The sequence below is a fragment of the Alligator mississippiensis genome, chromosome 2, assembly GCF_030867095.1.
Source record: "Alligator mississippiensis isolate rAllMis1 chromosome 2, rAllMis1, whole genome shotgun sequence".
In the NCBI taxonomy this organism is placed as follows: Eukaryota; Metazoa; Chordata; order Crocodylia; family Alligatoridae; genus Alligator; species Alligator mississippiensis.
Window position 1 is genome coordinate 169,090,234 of NC_081825.1, and position 14,891 is coordinate 169,105,124.

At 47.4% G+C, this 14,891-nt stretch overlaps 1 protein-coding gene and 1 long non-coding RNA gene across 4 annotated transcripts in view; one reads left to right on the plus strand and one right to left on the minus strand.

Annotated features, from left to right (window-relative positions):
• Positions 1-2,966: 2,966 nt before the first annotated feature.
• RBPMS (RNA binding protein, mRNA processing factor) overlaps positions 2,967-14,891 on the minus strand; it is a 196,358-nt gene continuing 184,433 nt past the window's right edge. The window contains exons 7-8 of one of the 2 annotated variants that reach the window (XR_009459964.1): positions 13,395-13,499; positions 2,967-4,686 (exon numbers count right to left, since the gene is read on the minus strand). The gene's annotated coding sequence lies outside the window, so the exon portion shown is untranslated. Of the gene's footprint in view, positions 4,687-13,394; positions 13,500-14,891 lie in introns of those variants that run through there. The other variant, XM_059722392.1, reaches the window with a different exon arrangement.
• The window catches only part of LOC132248646 (uncharacterized), a 32,925-nt gene continuing 23,149 nt past the window's right edge, over positions 5,116-14,891 (plus strand). The window contains exon 1 of one of the 2 annotated variants that reach the window (XR_009459965.1): positions 5,116-5,296. This is a non-coding gene — a long non-coding RNA (uncharacterized LOC132248646). Of the gene's footprint in view, positions 5,297-10,917; positions 11,100-14,891 lie in introns of those variants that run through there. The other variant, XR_009459966.1, reaches the window with a different exon arrangement.

Genomic DNA, 14,891 nt, shown 5'->3' on the forward strand with positions numbered 1-14,891 from the left:
TCAAACTCAACCCATAGCATTCCTAAAGAGTTGAAAGCATTTCTGTAGGAAAACCCCCAGTTTTTCTTTTTTTTCTTTTAAAATGCATTCCCTCCCCTACCCCAAATATTTCTGACTTTTCCTCTTCCTCTCTGTTCCCTATAGATAATTATAAGTAAGCTAAGATATAGGATAAGCTCTAACATTTTATTTTAGGTAGTAAGTTTTATTTTTCTCTCCCCTCTGCAAATAAGTGCCCTGCTATTTTGATATAGATAGCCACTGTTTTGTAAGTGATAATTATTATGTTTGTATTGATTTTTTTTACTGCTTTTATATTGTGTGATTACTGTTTTAGGCCTATATATGTAAGTTAGCGTAAGTCATGTGAAGTTTCCATCCTGGAATGTCAAGCCTCCATCTTATCCCCGTGCCTGGTTGTGCAACTTATGACTCATACTACCCCTCCTATGTAAGTTGGTTCCTGAATGAATGGAGATGAATGAGGGTGCTTGAGAGACAATGGCAGTAGGTCTAAAAATAGCTTCTTCTGAATGACTGAACCATCAACACCAATACCTGGACCAATGACCCAGCCATTGGAACCACCCTCAGCATCAAAGACACAAAAGATGAGGAAACCCACCATTGTGCCAAGCTGCACATGCTCAGTAAGAACACCTGGAGCCCTCTGGAACAGGACTGACCTTGCCTGGACAGGCCCTCCCCATAGGAGATCAGAGCCCCGCTCTGATCACTACCCATAAAAAGGGGTAGTGAAGACTGACTCCTTGGGATGCCCTCTCTATCTGGACCAGACCAGCTCCACGTCACACTGACTATGCACCCCAGAGGCCCTGCCGGTGACCCCCTTTGGACAACACCAAGCTAAAGGAGACCCCGACTGGCCATCGAGGACCCACTTTCAGCCTGGGATAGGTAGATATTACCTGCATATTTCCTCCTCCAATTTGGACTCTCTCTCTCTCCTCCCGGACTTCAGCCCCTGCATCAAGTCTCTTTAACCTCTGCTGCCATTGTCTCAGAGTGTGTGTGCGTGTGCGTGCACACACGCGCAAAGGAACCAATAAAATATTGTGTCACCATCTCCCCTGTTCAATAAAACCACTATCATTTGTAACCTTGAGTTAGGTTGTGTTTTACTGAGCCCTGGTCCCTTCCCTATCTTAAATTCCGGCCTCTGTCTCTCTCTCGGCTCTAGTCTCCCTCCATTTTTCTGATCTCTCAATCCTGTCTCCCCTTTTCTGCCACCTCTCAGCTCCTCTTTGTCCCTTCTCTGCAAGCTCTTAGCCCTGTTGCTTTCTGCAAGCTCTTAGCCCCGCTCCCGCCACTTTTTGCCTCCTCTTTGCCCTTTTTCTGCAAGCTCTCAGCCTTGTTGCTCTCTGCAAGCTCTCAGCCCCACTCCCAGTTTTCCTCTCCCCACATACCTCTCAGCTCCCCTGTAGCCTCCTTGCTCTGACTCCAGGCTTCTCCCCGGCATTGCTCTTTTGCTCTGCCAGCTTTCTACTTTCAATTAACACCAATTAACCTTAAGTTGTCCCAAATTCCCTCCAGTCTGTTGGTTCTGGTCCCAGCACTGGCAACTTTCATCTCCGTCTCCACCAGCAGTAACCTAAAGTAACCCTAAGCCTCAGCTCCTCAGCCCAGCTCTCTCTCTAAGTCTACTGGTTCTACTCCCAGTCCTGGCAACTTTCATCCCCTACACTTTCACTCTCTCTCTCTTACCTTAACCTTCCCCCAGGTATCCCAAGCACAGACATACAAACCACAACACCCAAATTAGGAACTCACCTGTGTGTATGTGTAGCAGAGTGGTATGTATGTGAACTGATATACAAATGATATACAAATTAGTGATATGTGTATTGGGTGTGTAGGTATTGGTAATTGATTCTGGTCTAATTTCTTTTGGTCTGTATAGTGTGTGTAGGTGCTTGAATTGGTGATAGGCGTGCATTTGCCTAGGCTGGTAATTTTGGATGTGTATGTGACTGAATTGGTAGCGTGTGTGTGCATGCCTGGTGGGGGATGCATACACCTAGAGTGTGTGTGTATGGACCTAGTGTGTGTGTATGCACCTAATTGATTTTTGAGTGTGTGCATGTGCAATTGTACAGCACGCCCTCTTGTCTAACAGCGCAATATTGAGATCCTGAGGGTTGGCCTGACCCCACAGGGCAACAGGCCCTGCTGGTCTCTTTCTGGCTGGGTTATTTTATGCTTTCCTAAAGGTCCAAGCAAGCCAAGTACACTGGATTTTTAGCTTGAACGTCATAGTGTTTGTGGGAATGTTGCTGCCTCTGAATGATTTACATGGATAAGAGGACTGTGTTGCTAGTGTAACAGGCTGCCCTTCACTAGCGGCTGAAGCCAAATAATACCTTCTTCTGTGATCCTCCAGTGGAGGGAGAAATACCAGGGTCTGTGCCCTTGGTGGCAGCAGGGGCCAGGTCAGGTGTGACAGCAACAGCAACTACAGCTGGCCTGGCAGCAGCGGTGGCTGCTGTTCTTGTGCCCTTTCTAAGTGGGCAATCAGGGCTGGTGCCCTGGTCACCGATCCCTCGTTATGCTACTGGCCTCCAGCTTGGCATCTTGCATGGCATGGTTCAGAGAACAGCCTCAGTGTGGAAACTAGCTGCAATGTGATGCCTCTATACATGTCTGAGGAGAAACCACCCCCCATGAATGCTGCTTGCTATTGTTTAACATCGACCTGGCATGGGCTGCGACTGCTGGCCTGACAATAGTGATGCTTCATCAAAAAAAAAGTGTTGCTGTGTTTAACAATATTCTGCTGATATTTCCAAATTCTTTCCCTGAGATCAGGGCCTACAAGAAGCAGGTGAATCCTCTGACTACTATTTGCAAAGATGATGAACACAGGGCAAGACGGCATATAATTTGCACTTTCAGTCCCACAGTGTGCAGATGAGCCTAACGCTGTCAAGAAATAAGCACACCATTACTTAGAATAATCACTGTTTTATTTTTTTAAAATTACAATAGAAAAGTATCTTTAAACATATTTAGAAAAGCAGAACAGACAATGTAGGATTTTCTTTCACCTATTACCGCAGAACAAAACTCAAAAATCATTTTTTTAAGACCTAGTCCATCATTTAGAATGGCTGCATCGTTCCTTCTAGATTTATTTCCACATCTTAGACTTAATTTGTTCTCAAGCCATCTTTGTCCCTTTCATTGAAAAGTAGAATAGAAATGTTTCCATGTTCTCCTTTCAGCCACCATTGTGATTCTAGAAAATAAGAATTCTCAATATTTTTATTTCCACAAGCAAAATATTGTGTTGTCACGATAAAAAACATTGTTGTCACTACGTCTTCAGCACAAGTGTGAACAAGACCACAGGGAAACATGAACAGACTTTCACCATATTAATCAACAGTAAAGTTCCTTCTTGAACAAATCAATGCAACCTGCAGCCTAGTTTCCTTTTTGGGGCAGGGACATGGCTGATTGTCATTTGTAGGTTTAATAAATGTCAATCCTTTCACATGAAACTGAAAACTGATTTTTATATTGTTCCTCCACAGAATAAGAAGGAATAGAGAAAAAAATGCCTGGACATTGTCTTTGCTGGTATATACCTCAGTAAACATTATAAATATTGCTTCAAGAATGACTTAGTAAAGAATTTAGTTAATCAAAGACTGGCAAATGCTCCCTTCTCGTCTTCACTTTAGCACTGAAATACCAGTACATTATATGGAAAGTGGCTGGAAAAGCATAAACTTTTTAAGGTCCCAGTCAAGCAAAGCATAATCATAGGCATGTGTTTAAGTCCAATTGACTTCAGTTTGATCTAAGCATGAACTTATGTGCATTTCTTAATTGGGGGATTTTTTTCCCTATACAGCAGTTTACATTGCCCATAAAGATTTCAAGCAGTTACTGGACACAGCCAGTCCTCCTCATGGAACAATATCATGTAATTTTGCACCCAGTAAACACTCACAAAGAGTGCTCTCAGCAATCACAAGTTATTGTAGGCAAATCTTCAACTTGCTACACATACCGCTTTTCCCTGCACATCTCTGATCAGTTCTAAAGCTTTGCACAGCCAGCTGTAAACACAGCCATAAGGTAAAAACTTACAATTAAGTAGGTTTCTGATTGTCTTGGCTGGTATCATACGGTACAACTGAGAATAAAAATAATACTATAAATGTATATAGTTCTGTAGTCGACACATTCAGAATGCATTAACTCACCCTGGCCCACTGCCAGGATGAGTAAAATGCCTATAAAATTAAAAATACACTTTAAATTTGACCAAGATTTAAAAACGTGCATGGAACATGCCGCTGACAGAAAAAAAAAGTACAATTTTAATGACAAGCATTTAAAAGTCAAGCACAAAAATTGTGAACCAACCCAGTGTAAGATCCTTTTACAATGTTTGCTATAAAAATACATGTTCTCTTTTTGCTTTTATAGCTTGGGGTTTTTTTCTTTTTGTTTAAAAAAAACTCTTGGAACTCTACAGCAGTGACTGTCAAACCATGCGTTCACAGGTAACAAGCTCTTTCTTACAATTATACAGTGTAAAAGAGGAAAATAATATTATTAAGTATGAATTATTTTTTTCTTTTAGGAGAGCAGATGTGTGATAGAGGCTGTGGCAAAGTCTTGAAGGACTCAAATCTTGTGTGAGCTTTTTCAAGGCTGCAACAAGTGGGAGAAAACACATGTTAGAAATGCCAAGGCTTGAAATGAGGGAGATTTAAAAGTAATTGGATTAAAAGTATCTGTTTGATGCATCTGTATGCCTGCACATCTACCAACCACCTCTCACATAAATGGGTCCTCACCTGCAACAGGGGGAAATTATTTTTACAAGTGAGATATGGAGTGTGTGTGCTTGCATCCATGCATGTATGCGTGCATGTGCGTGACCACACATGCAACAGGAGAGGGGAGCTAAAATACCCAGTCCTTGCACTTTAAAGGCACTGGCAAAATGCCATTTCTAGCGCAAATGCTGCTGTGAGGAAATTGGCAGGATGTGGCCTGCCCACTCTGCCATTCTCCTTAGCAGAGCTGTGTGCAGCCCGTGCTGCAGTTTTCATTGGTTGGTTTCTTCATTTTGTAAATATTCCAGCCTGTGGAACTGCTTATGTGAGGCCTCTGCTGCACAGGAACACAGTGTACCTCAGCGCACCCACAAGAACCTCTACAGTGCCTGTTTTTGCAGCCTTTAGTGCAATGCATGAAGGCACAATGAAAGATCCCAGCTTCTACAGAAGGAAATGGCTCCCTGTCTTCTCCTGACCAGGTATCTCTTCCTGCATGTGCTTTTTTCTTTCTCATTTAGGACCTCTTGCCCTCAGTGACTGAACTACTCTCCCTAGGATTGGCTGCTGCTTCAGTTTCACCAGGGGACTGAAACTCTACCTAGACCAGAACTTTTCAAATTTCCTAAAATTGTGGAACACTTTCATGTCACTTCTGCTACTGTCAGCCCCTACCCCATCCTAAAGACTGACACCAAGTGACCTGGCTCAACAGTGCTGGCTTGCCCCACTCTCAGCCCGCTCTACTATTGGCACCCCCCTGTCTCTTTATGGAATCCCTGATGACTTATCATGGAGCCCCAGGGTTCTGTAGAAGATTAGGTTGTCCACTTGGGGTAGACAACTGACCTAGACTAGGTTGTCCATTTAGAGTGCACATGGTGGTATCTACAAGGTGGCTGCCATATGTGTCTGCCCATTAGGGCTAGGGATCGACATTACACATAAACCGGTTTAAGTGATCAGAAACTGCTTTAATCCTGTAACAGAACAGATGTTCAATGCACATAAACCAGTTTGAAAATGGCTGAAACCGGTTTGAAATAAACTTGGCTTGAATATAGTATCAGACTTAACTGACTTGGGTCAAACCGGTTTATGCAATAGCTGTCTCAGATCCCTTCCTGATTTACCTTAAACCAGAGTCCCCCCCCCAGCATCCCAGATGCTTTGCAGCCCTGGGCAGGGCTTTCTACTCCACAGCAGGGCTGGTCTCACCCCACTGCTCCCTGGCCGGAGCTCCGGCAGACACAACAGGGTCTGCCTGGCTTTCCCCTGCCCCCCACCACGTCACTGCTCAAGCAGGGATTTCCCCCTCTTCCTCCTATCTATCACAGCACAGACCATAGCCACCATGTGGTATGCTAGCTAATGCTAAGAAGTGTCTGTGTAAGGCAGACAGGACAGTGTCCACTTAGGGGTTTTGGAGCTAATCAACAGGTCAGCTGATTCTGCTCTTGAAAAAAGGTGTTTAAGAAGAGCTTGAACTAATGAGAGAGGCTTTTGTTTTCTGATGGGGTGATAAATGCTGTTATCAACTCCCTGCTGGGCTGGTCAGGAGCTGCAAGGGGGGTGGGGCTCCCTAATCAGAGAGTCTTGCTGGGGCCTAGCTATGCCCCCCGCTCAGTTCAGCATTATGGAAGGGAAGGGAGGGCTGCTCTATTGCCCCCCAGCTTCTAGCCTTAGCCACTGCAGGCATGCGCCTGCATTTTCTCAGTCTAGAGGGGATGCCTGTACAGTTACAAACTGGTTCAGCCTAGCCAGGTTAGATTAATCTGCAAAGATTGAATCAATTCAGGATCAGGCTTTTTGAATGTCTGTCCCTAGCCTAGTAGATTGAGACTCAAGTGCAGCAGCTGGGAGCTGAGGCTCTGACTTGTTTCAGGCAGTGAGCTAGCAGCTTGGTCACAGAGTGCCTGTGGGTTTACAGGAAGGGAACGCAGAGACAAGGGATGGCCTGCTATGCCCCCCTATTATATAACAGCCTAAGGGTCAGGACACTTGACCAGAAAATGTGAGACCTGAATTCTAGGGGGTTTAAACACACAGCTCTTCTTCTTTGGTCTGCCCCGCCCCTCAACTCCTCATCCCACTCCTGCCACTTCCAAGACAGTGCTTCAACCACTAGGGCAGAGGCAAAGTTAGTATGGGGGACAATGTTTTCCACCACTCCTATTGTGTGGGTCACTGTAGCTGAGAGCATGAGATTTCTAAGGGTAACAGGAGAGCAAGCAAGAGGAAGCCTGATTACAGTGCAACGTGGCAAGCACCTCCAGATTCTAGTCCCAGTTCTCCATGCTGTTTATGAAGTATCTCTCTACTGCAGGTTCATTCTCAATGGCTCATCTCTTCTCCTTAAAGAGAACTCCATGACTAATCAAAGAACTGCCTCTGATGGGGAATATGCAAATCCATAAAGTGAGTAGTTGTTCCAAGTAGGTCATTAGGGACACATCTATTGCAGTGATTCTCAATTGGGGTCATGCAAGATCCTTGTAAAGGTGCTTTGGTGCCTAGCTCCAATACAAGGAGGTAAGTGCAGTGCCCCAGAATCCCGTGGACAAGGGGCATCATGACTGCCTCCTGCCTCCTCCCTCCTGGCAACCACTGCACCAGCCACTTTGAGCAGCAGTGGGTGGGCAGCCACGTGAATGCAGAGCCATGCTTTTTAGCCTGGTTGTCCCCTGTCCCTAGCATGTTCCCAGGGCTGGTAGGAGGGGCTGTGGGGGCAGGTGGTTCTGTTCCCCAATGTGTGAATTCCTGAGGAGCAGCTGTGGCAGCAGAAGCTGGGCTTGCCCCTCAGGTACAGATCTGGGGTGGGGGGACAGTCACCCCTTCGGGCCTCATGTTTGTCCACTCTCCAACCCTGTAACATCCCCAGGTGCCAAGTGTGAAGTCTGGTACCTCATTCTTGCTGGCCAGGTGTCCTTGGCTATTTCTGTCCATTTTGACCCTGGGACTAGAGGTAAAGTAGGGTTATCCTAGGATAACTAAGGGCAAAATTTGGCCTGTTGATGCCTAGTCCCCATTGGTGACCTGGACCCTTGTGGAGGGAGCCTAGATACAGTGCTGGGAGCAAATGTGCATGGGGCCAGGCAGAGTCAGGGAGGAGGTGGTCTGAAAGAGTGACTGTTCTATTTTATATTATATATTAGAATAGAAATGCAATTATTAAAACATTAATTAATAGTATAATTGTAATGCTTATAGTATAACAGTCATACTATATTTCTATTAGTTACTGAAATGGGAGGGTGCTACTAAAACTTATGGAGGGGTGCCCTGAGTCTAAGAACATTGGGCAAAATGTAACAGACCCACAGAAGCCCTGCTGGCACTTTGGATCTTATCATCACTTGCAGCTTGCAGGGATAACTGTTAGCTAAAGCACGGGATTGTACTTAAGCGTGTGCCACAAAGTCCAAGACATCCTCCCAGAGAATGAGCTGTCAAATGAGAGGCCATCATGGGACAAGGGGGTTAGTGTAACAGTGGTGCATTTGCTGGGCTGTGAGTGGCAGTGTGATGTCTGAGCAGCCTTTGGGGGTTGTTAATCAATTTAGGGCTGCGTAGTGAGACTCCAAGAGAGGAAGGGAGAACATTATTTCCATTGATGTTAGAGAGCACGCAACTAATGAGAAGCAGGTGCAGCGAGGTTCATTTGAACTCTTTCCATAAAATGCCATCTGAGGCCATAAGTGGCCATATTGTAGTACTCAGTTGCAGTGCCACTGGGAGGCTCCCTCTGTGTGGGAACCCGCTGTGTGCCCTGCTACGTAAGGCTGTGTTGGCATTTGTGTGATACTGAGCACTGCATTGTGGTGATGGCAGGTCACTGAGGCTGCCAAGAGCTGTGCGCCCCACAAGTGGTCTTGTTCTCTGTGTCACCTGTGCTGTGCCACCAGCTTCCTGCAGAGCTTCCTAGTGCGAGCTGAGAGAATGGCTAGAGTGTCTTTTACTAAAGGGTTTGCTGAACTGGTCGGATGCAACAGTGACAATGTCACTACAGCTACCGTACCTCTGCAACTGAATGTCACCATAGTCACCACTTATTCAAGACCCACTGGTGAAACATCTAAGCTACCAGACCCAGCTGACTGGTGTGGGTGAAGCCCCTGTGTGTGCTGGGGGCCTCATGGGAAACTGAAACACAGAGGGGTTTAGCTGTGTCTGGATGTGATTGGCTTTTAGTGGGAGTGGGGGGTTGGGAGGAAGGAGGAAGGAGCTAGAGAATGGAACAACCTCACATCCAGTATTGACAGAGGATTTGGGAAGCAAGTTTAAATGTATTTTATACCAGGTTCCAGCCAGCCAGTTCTCCCAGTTGGCCAGTGAGAGCCAGGGCTGGAATGGTGCTTTCACACATAGCTCTAGTATTCTCCAGCCCTGTCCACCAAGGACTGAGAAACCAGTGAACTCCTTTGGCTGGGAGGACTTTTAAACACTGGTTCTAAGTGCTCCGTCTGCCTGGCACAGACTTATGTGGCTTTGAGAGGAAAGGCCTGTCAGGGAAGAGCTCTAACCATTCCCCCTCTACAGCCAGGTTTGAGGGCCTGCCACAACATAGCTCTCTGCTGCCACACAGCATCACTGGCCGCGCTGGTGGGGCAGCTGTTGCAGTGACATAATTTGTAATCTAAAGATGCTACCTAACTACTGACACCGAGAAACTTAGTAATTGGAAGATGGTCCCTCAGTTAATTTGCTAGGCAGTTAGAGCCAGACAAAGGGTCTGCAGCGGTTGCCTACTGCTCCACAATTCATTTGTTGTTGTTATTTTTATAGGCTTGTGTTTTATTTAACCTGATGACTGCTACAGCTGTGTCCCCTAAACAGCTTGGATGGCCCACAGTTTTAAGTTCACTCTGGACACAGGGCCAGCTCCCTATGTTTTGCTATAGTGTAGAGCAAGGGTTGGTAATGTTTCCTGGCAGTGAACCAAAATGACCCAGCTTGGGTCTACAGCAGGCAGGAGGTAGGACTTGGTCACTGTGGCTGCTGCTTCTCCTTGCTCTTGCTTCTCTCTGGAGAAGCAGCTTGATACAGGTGAGGCCCCCAGTCATTGAACACTGACTAGGTCCCAGCTCCATGGGCCAGACCCAATGGTTCTGCAGGCCAGATCCAGCTCATGGGCTGTAGGTTGCCAGTCCCTGCTTTAAGGAATGCTACATAGCACATTTGTCACACTGTAGAAGACAGTCCTGAGTAGCTGTCAGCCTGTATTACCACTGGCACAGGAGAACTGAGAACAGAGCAATATGGGTACGCACACACACATTAATCCTTGGCTTCCTCCTGTCAGTGCTCTCTGCCTTTAAAATAAACACCTTACAACACCTGCTGTCCCACTGTGGTAGAAGGTGCTGGGCCTCTCTTCCAATATGAAGAGAAATGTTTGAGTTTTAGAAATGTATTTCAGGTACAGTTTTCTTTAGGAGCTAGGGGATGAGATGGTAACAGATTTAAATAGCTTCCTGCAGTCCCAGGGACAGAAACCCAATGCTAACATGTGATGACCAGCAAGAAAAAGAGACAATACACAGCAGCTCCCAATCTGGCAGCACTGTCCAGGGGAATTAAATGAGAGCATTAAAATGGTAAACTCCCTTGAGGTCTTTAGGGGCACACCTCTCATCAAAAGTCAATAGGTTTTGTGTACTCAAACCCCTTGGCACTTTAGGAATTCTTCCCAGAGATTTGTAAATGCATCAGTTTTTAATAACCTCTTCTCTGTGTTATTAAAGAATGCAAGAAATGTATTAGGAATTTTACTTTAGCCCTGTATATCTTTTTGATATTCTAACAAGAATTCAACAACCATATTACAGCATTATTTAAAAGAGTGCAATTCTGAATACCAGTATTTTAAATACCCTATATGATGCACCATAAACAGCATTTAGTCGTGTTCATGTGTGAAGCCCATGTTGAAATCAATCCTTGATCAGCAAAACAATTAAATGTGTGTCTAACTCCTACTGAAATCAACATTCATTTTTTTACCTCTAGGAGCTCCACTTCCATTGTGTTCAGTGGCATACAAATATGTAACAGAGAGGCAGTTTCTGCCCCAAGCACTTTCAGTCTAAGCATGTAAAATGATGAATCATTTACGACCAGGCTTAAGTGCATGAACATACTTTCCCAGACCAGGCAATCTGTAGAGAGTGCTGCCCTGAGCCTGCATGGTCAGAATCTGGGCTCAACAACATGGCCCCACTACCTTTATTGGGATCACCTCAGGCATTCAACTCCAGGACTGTGGCCACTGTGTGGATTTGACAGGTAGAGATCTGGAGGGCAGGTTACAAGTTTAAAAAGATTTGGTTTCATGCTAATAGCTCACAGCATTGCAGGTAAGGTTTATACTTTCTGTAGGCGGCATGTAAAGTATCTATTAATGGACATTAATGTTGTATTTCCAGTGTAAAAGTATGCAAGGTTTGCCATCAGAATCAAATATGTATAATGCTTTTTTTTATTCAGGAAAAGGCAGGAAAAAACTTGACTGCATGAGAGTTTGCTTTTGAATAACCTTTGGAGCAGTGGGACACTGATAGTGCCCTTGTCCTCTCACTTAACCTGCAGCAGGTTCCTGGTGTATTGGAGTAAAGTGCCTCATAGTTGTGTGATCATTTTGTTTGTGTAGTTTTAGGAATAAGTTTGATGAGCACTTGTATGAGACAGTTTGGACTGGGTGATCCTGCCTTGAGCAGTGGTTGGACTACACGAGTGTTTCTTAACCTATGGGTCGCCACCCAAAAGTGGATCACAAGAATATATAAAAAAGGTCATGAACAAACTTTAAAAATGGATTCTCCTTTAAAGGAGAAAAACATGGGAAACTGTGGCTTCTCCCTTGCAGGCTGGCAGAGTTCCAGCCTGCGAGGGGCTGCTTGGGGCCTGCCGCCCCACATATAGGGGGACTAGAGCCTGGGGGCAGGGGGCAGCAGGTTGGGAGTGAGGGGCACTGGGTCAGGATATGCCATCCATGTTTACAAATGGGTCCTAGTACAAAAAGTTTGTGAAGCACTGGACTAGATGACTACCTGAGGTCCCTTCCAGCCCTACTTATCTATGATTCCACTCTGTGACCTCAAAGCTAAGGCTGAACAGAATTTTGTACTTAAAAGTGGGAATCAATGGCTACTTTATTCCAAGAAAAAACACTCAGAGGCAAGGACAAGACTGTGTGTCAGTAACTTAACTGTAAGAAACATCCTAGGGATGTTGAAATTATCCCCATATCATGCAGTGGCAACGTGCAGGGGGTGCACGGAGGTGCGCTTGTACCCCCTGAGAGTGCCGGTGCAGCCCCTGTCAGTCCATGCTCCCTGTTTAGCTGGTGGGCAGGAGGGGCAGGCAGGAACACCAGTACTCCCACTACGAGCACTGGCCAGGGATGAGGGCCGCCAGCAAAAGCAGCCACTGTAGCACATTAGGCAGCGTAATGCACCTTAAATGACTTTGCAGTGCAGCAAACTAAAACACTTCCAAGGAGTTTTAGTTTGCTGCCCTACAGCTGTTGAGCAAAGCACTGGGCTCCGTGCAGCTCAGGGGCTGTGCAGGCAACCTGGGTAGGCAGCCTGGCAGCAGCTTGGGAAGGCAGGCTCCACCAAAGAAAAAGAACAAAAAGGTGGGGAACCTGATGTTTTTTTTTGGTTTTCCCCTGGAGTCTGCCTGCCTGAGCTGTGTGGGAACCCAGTGATTCCCTCTGCAGCTGCGGGAGTGCCTGAGCCAGGTGCCTGCAGGCGGGTGCTGCCGGGGGGGGGGAGGGGATGACGGACCACTGCTGCCGCGGAGGGAAGCACCAACCTCCTCCCCCTGCAGCCTAGGGACCGCTCCACCCGCCGGCAGCTCGCCCTCCCCTCCCCTCCCCCCTGTTGGAGAGGCAGGTAAGACACAGGTGTACACAACACGGGGGTTTACTTCACCCTAAATTGAGGCAGTGTTTTTAAAAACCCACCGTTTCAATTTAGGGCAAAGTAAACCCCCATTTCATCTACAGATGTCCTTCAGGACCTAAATGTCTGCTTCTGGGCATGCCCAGAACTCCCCCAGTCTTGACACTGCTAAGCAGCTTGACAACTAGCTCCCATTGAGGTGTGTCAGGGTCCACATGTGAGGCATTCCTATAGTGGCTTTACTGAAAGGTATGAGCTGACAGGTGGTCTCAAAAGCACAGCAACCTGAACAGGTCATACTTGAATGCTTTCTCATTAGCCCAACAAGTACTTAAGTAGTCCAACTACCACAGAAGGCATTTAAAGATCTCTCATCTAAGAATGCCCACAGCCTAGTGACCAGCCCATGCATCTAGAAGGTGAGAGCTGTAGGATCAGATCCCCTCAGACAGAAGGGCAGCAGGGTCAGGATTGTGAATCCCCATCTGAGATTTGTGCAGCTCAGAGTAAGGAGCCTCAGGCCTGAAGTAGGGGATTGGCACCTCTCTTGGTACTGAGGTTTCCAGTAGGTGACAAGATAGCAAAAAGCATAGCGTTGCAACACTGAGCGTTGTGTGATGCTTAACACCTTGTGTGTGGCCAGTCCTGGGTGGACTCAAGATTGTCTCCAACTTACCAGCACACTGTAGTTTTGTAGCGACCAGGGGAAACCAGCATCCACCCTGGAAGGAGCCATTAATACCCACAAGACTGATTGTAGCCACCATCACACACCTGATACCTGTGATATAAAAGACCACACAGTCAGAAACAGCGGGGTGGGGGGGAATCCTTTCATCAACAGTGGGGTCTGGTTTGGGGAGTCAAGAATAATAAAGAGCTTGTTGCCATGGAAGGGACTGTGATACTCTTCAGTGCAAACAGACATAATGTTTTAATGTTTCCAAGTACAATGGGATTGGAACAACTTCAAAACTGGAGGGTTTCAGCTGCAGTCGCACATACAGTTCCCCCATCACAAATCCTGACTGCAGTGCTTCCAAACTGCCACAGCTGCCTACAGTTGTGCACTCTCCAGCCAGGGGTGCAACAGGGGGTTGCAGCTACCTGCAGCTCCATTCCCTTGATGTGGGGGGAGCAGAGCAGCCAGCCAGTGCGTCTGAACAGCCTCCATCCGTGGCTCTGTTCCCTACCACCCCCATGGATCGGGGGAAGTGGAGCCAATGTCAGTGAGTACTCTCCTGTTTGCTCTGCCTTTGCTTTCCTGGGGTGCCCCCACCTTCACTGGAACTGGGAGCCCTGATATGGAGAGGTACATGGGGATTGGGGACTGGAGAGCAGGAATCTGGTTTCTGGTGGGAGGGCATGGAGGTTCCTGGTTCTGGAAGTGGGTGTGAGGTCTCCCATCTCTGGTGGCATCTGGGAAAGAGAGTGGCCTGAGTGCTGGGGCATGTCTACAGCAACCAGAGTGCTGGGAGCCTGCAGGGGAGCAGCAGCAGCTTGGGTAGGGGTGGGCAATTATTAGGGCCCAGGGGCCAAATAGGTAGTTTTGGTGAGCTGTTGTGGGCTTGGCAGCACCCCCACAACAACTCACCAAAACTCCCTAAGTGGCTGTTCTCTGTGCTCAGTCAGGCAGGCAGGGAGTGGTTGGGTTGGGGCCATGGGCAGGCAGGCAGAGAGTGGCATCCAGAACCAGGATGGGTGGGCAGGGCTGGGATCATGGAGTAGTGACAGCGCAGGGCTGGAGCCCAGGGCAGAGCTGTGATCTGTTGCTTGCATGCCTCTGTGATGGGCACCTGTTTTGGGGCAGGGGTGTGCAAGTAGAAGACTGCAAGTCTGCCCCAGGCCCTAGCCCGGCCCTGCACTGTCACTGTCCCACTATCCCACCCCGTGATCCTGGCTCGCCTGCCCGTTCTGCTCCCGTGCTCCCTGATCACCCACGGCCCCATCTCATCCACCAGGCCACGCAGGTCCCATCACTGGCAGTGGGTGCAGGGCAGACAGACTAGGGTGCTTGGGCAGTGGGGCTGGGTCCTGTGGCAGTGGTGGCCAGAAGGAGCTGCTGTCCCCAGGGTTGCTGGGAAGTGAGTCTGGGCACTGCATTGCCCCAGCCCCGCTGTGTGCCCAGGGGTGGCAGAACTGGCTGAACATGCCACAGTCCAGGCTGTTCCCC